The sequence below is a fragment of the Euleptes europaea genome, chromosome 6, assembly GCF_029931775.1.
Source record: "Euleptes europaea isolate rEulEur1 chromosome 6, rEulEur1.hap1, whole genome shotgun sequence".
Taxonomy (NCBI): Eukaryota; Metazoa; Chordata; class Lepidosauria; order Squamata; family Sphaerodactylidae; genus Euleptes; species Euleptes europaea.
The window spans coordinates 99,086,287-99,090,945 of NC_079317.1; positions in this window are offsets into that span (position 1 = coordinate 99,086,287).

Here is a 4,659-nt window from a genome sequence, read left to right on the forward strand (position 1 = left end):
TTCAATGACTATTCAACAAGGGCAAGAGTCCAGTAGCACCTTAAAGCCTAACAAAAATATTTTCTGGTAGGGTATGAGCTTTCGTGAGCCACAGCTCACGTCTCCAGCCCCTCCAACCTCCCAGCCCCCCTCCCTTGCAGCCCCCTCCCAACCTTTTGCCCCACTCCCCTTTAACTTAATCTTAAACGCCAAAACAGCATGGTACTTCCCCACAGGCATCCACCCACCCCCTTCCAAAGGTACCTACAGGCTCAAAAAGGTTGGGCCCTCCTGCTTCAGTTCAAAAAGCTTTCCCTCCATCTCCCTACAAGGAAGAACTCGGCCCTTTTTTGAGAGCTTCACAGAAAACTTCTGAACTACTATACTAGTTTCGCAGTTTTATCAAGCCAGATAATTTTATGTATTAACTTTGGGCTGGTCAAACAGACCGTATCAATAAATACAATACAATACTAAACCAGCCTCATAGTGGGAGGGCTCCCTCCCCCCCTAAACTTCCTTTGTTCTATTGGCAATCTCACGCCCCAACAAAACATAGAGCAATCCTGCCCCCAGTGTGCATCTTTGCTTTTCATAGGTAGCTGTAGCTGAACTTCTTTTTTTTATTTTATAAATTTTGATTAGTTTTTATAAAAAAACATAATTATAATCACATAAAAAAACACAAAAAGAGCACTTATACTATAGCTTTACATCATCCATTATAATATTACAGAATAAACAGTGCCCAAATACCCACCACCCACCTTACATGTGCATCCCACCACCAATGGACTTCCGGAGAGGTATTGTCAGTATTTTAAAATTATCTTATACTATATATAAACAGCTGCAGCTTAACTTCTTCTTTTTTAAATTTATTGCTTTTTTTATAATAAGACATACAAAAAAAATCATAATACAACAAAAATTAAAAACAAAATACAAAAAAACCCCATGTACAGAGCACTAATACACTACTAATACATTATTTCTTTTCACTTTATAAAAACCTATAGGGCCCTAAACGTCTGAGCATTGGCAGAGTGCAAATTAAACGTGAAGGCCCAACCCAGACTGAAACCGACGACGCTTTCTTCCGAGTAAGCTTCCTCAGGGCCTGAATAGCTTTACTACCCCCCCCCACCCACCCCCCATCACATTCAGTTCGGTGCAACAGTCCTCTCGGGCGAGGGGAGCCGCCACACGAGCGGGTTCCCCCTCTACCCCAGGGATCCAGCCCCCCAACCACCACCCCCCTTCACAAATTACTCACCACGACCCCCCACTCAAAGGAGGGCTCAGTCCGGCCAGGGCCAGCGCGCGCGCTCCCCACCCCCAAAAGGCGTTAACGACACCGCACGCGCAGAGCGAGGGAAGAAGCCGCCAGAGCGCTCACTTCAATTTTTAAACTACGCCTTCCTCCCTGCGCTCCAATAGGAGGCCACGTTTCCCGGAGCGGCGCGTTCTATTGGCTGAGGTGTCACTTAACGCCACTGAGGGGTGGGGGGGAAAGGAAGGGAGAGCCGGAAGGGAAGAGGCGGGTCTTTTCTTACTAAGGAAGGGGCGTGGTTTATTTCTGAGACCGAACGAGCCAGGGGAGGACATGCGCAAACGCCTGGGAGGTTTTGCTTTGGGTTTGCTGCTCTCTGCATGCACGTTTCCCCGTCAAATTCTCAAAACGCAACAATGAGCCCCCCCCCCCCCATGCAGAGTTCTGAGAATTCAGATGGGGAAAATGTGCATCCAAACATTGCATGTTTTCGCCCATGGAGTGAATACCCAGAGACCCACCCGCAACTCAGCCCTAAAGTTACGCTGATTGCTTGCTTGGGTCTGACAGAGAAGGTCAGCGACATCCTGCCCTTGTAATCTTTTGAACATTTGCAGCGATCCGGCCTGATAAAGGGTTCTGGTGAACTCGAAAGCTTGCCCAATGTTTTGCGTTTTGTTCGGTTGGTCCTAACAAAAGATACTGCACGCTTTTTCTTTCCTAGAAAAGAGTAGGAGTCCAGTAGCACCTTAAAGATTAACAAAATTTGCTAAAATGACTAAACTGAGGCTATTGTATTTTGGTCATGCCATGAGACGACAAGAGTCACTGGAAAAGGCAGTCATGCTAGGAAAAGTTGAGGGCAGCAGGAAAAGAGGAAGACCCAACAAGAGATGGACGGACTCAATAAAGGAAGCCACAGCCTTCAATTTGCAGGATTCTTCAAGGTGCTACTGGACTCCTGCTCTTTTCTACTGCTAGCGACAGACCAGCACGGCTACCCATCCTGACCTTTCTTTCTTTTCACGAATTTTTTTTTTAAATCAAGTGTATCCCCACCTTGCATAAATTCGGAATCGCTCGAAGGTTCGCAATAGATGTCCAGTAAAATAGAAACCCTCGTACTCTGGTAAACTGAGAATGCAGATCTAGTAACATATCCCTCTTTAAAAAAAAGATGGGGGAAAACTATGCACAACATGTTTCTTATAGCTAAGGGTGGTTTGTGGGTCTGCAACAAATCTTTCATTTGCTTTTATATTCATCTTTATAATGGACGTCCAAAAGTGCATTATCCCAGACCCCAAACATTTCCGCTGCAGTCATTTCATTTAAGTGGGGGGAACACTCTTTAAGGGTTCAAAAATGGAAAATGCAGCACAAGAGTTAGCCAAAGTACTGAGTTAGCCAAAGTTGCTATGAAAAGTATCTGGTGCTTACAATAGACCTGGGGGGGGAGGGGGAATGTGGTGCCAGAAGCCCGCCTGCCCACCCCCCAATGAAAGCGGGGCGGCGCTTGCAAAGGTCAGAGCCAATGAACGCCCGTTATGCAAACGAAGCCCGCCTGCCCACCCACCCCCAATGAAAGCGGGGCGCCGCTTGCAAAGGTCAGAGCCAATGAGCGCCCGATATGCAAACGAAGCCCGCCTGCCCACCCACCCCCAATGAAAGCGGGGCGGTGCTTGCAAAGGTCAGAGCCAATGAACGCCCGATATGCAAACGAAGCCCGCCTGCCCACCCACCCCCAATGAAAGCGGGGCGGCGCTTGCAAAGGTCAGAGCCAATGAACGCCCGTTATGCAAACGAGCCGGCCTTGCAGGTGTCATGTGACCTGGCTATAGGTAGGGAAGGGTCCCAAGGGAGCGGTTGGGCGCTTTGAACTGGGGTTTTTCCCCTTCCCTTCCCCCCCTCCCCACTCCACGTGCACCGTCGTCTTCCTCGCGCGTGCGTGTTGGGAAAGCCGACTTTAGCCCCGCCCTGTTACCTGTGGGGTGGGGGAAGGTGTGGTCTGGAGTCCACCTTTCCTTAGGCTTCCCGACGGAGGAAGGGTAAAGCAGTATTTAATTTGTACTCGCCTTGTTATTAGTGCCAGGAGGCTTTGAACTGCGGGCATGGGGCATTGGCATATATTTTTATTATTATTTTGGTTCCTGTACCTTGCTGTGAATCAGAGAATCACCTTTCCCCCCTCCCAAGTATAATTCAGGATGTTTATGTGGTCATATATTGTAGTTAATTAAAAAAAAAAAGTCATGGAATTTTGTTTATGCCTTTCTCAGTGTTTCCTTTTTTTATTTATCTTTTTGCCTTTTATCCCTTAGAAGCTCCTTGATCCATTGATCTTGAGCAGCATATATCTAGCGTTGGAGGGATACAAGGATTGAAACAAATCTTGCCACTGACAATGTAGCCTTGGGGTCCCTATCGCTTAGTACACTGGTTCCCAACCAGGGGTCTGTGGACTCCCAGGGGTCCGCGAGAACTAAATTAAGGTCCGTGAAACAAAGTTATAAACCCATTATAAATTAATATTTTCAATTAAAAGTTCTCTATTATAAAAATATATATTCAAATATTATTCTAAGTTTAATGTTTAACTAACAGTTATGATTAAAGTTTGTTTTCAAATTCTCGGAATTTTTATTTTGAACCTTGGGGTCCCTGCACCGAACCAAAAGGTCCTAGTGGTCCCTGGTCAAAAAAAGGTTGGGAACCACTGGCTTAGTAAAAAAACCGTTATGTCAGTCACAGAGGCATTGGATTTGTATATTAAAAGGGGGGAAATACAGTGTGATCGAAGTTCCTCGCAAAGCGGCATTCCAAAAGGGCATGGGCTAATGAGTCCATAGAGCCAGAAGAGCAAGGGCAGATCCTGTCTGAGTATGGGATATTCAGAATTCTGCCCTGCATTACCATAGAAGGGTTAGCATTCAATCTAGCCAAGCAAATTCTCAGTGTTTCAGAGTATGTGTCAGTCTAATAAAGATAAGTAAATAAATCATGTGGTATCCTAAACAGTAAATGGCAACAAATCCGTAAGGTTACAATACAATAAATCTCCTGGTGTCTGAGATGCTGCAAGATTCCTTTTTTCTTTGATGGTAAACTAATCCCCAGTCTGTTTTTTCTTTCTAAAAACAAAGATTCGGGAACTGGAGCTGCTGTGAAATCCCTGACAGCTTTTGCCTCAGGGTTCTTCAAAAAGAATCACAAAGTCTGTATGCTATGACATGTTTTTAATTCTGTGTACGCTAATAGTTGTCCTGTATTTTTTTTTAAAGTTCCAGCCCAGCTTTAGTTCTATATTTTCCCCAAAATATCAAGTTCAGATAGAGCGGGAAATCTGTCACGTAGTGATGAATGCAGTGATTAGCACGTGTCTTTCCAATTTTGTTTTAGTTTGCATC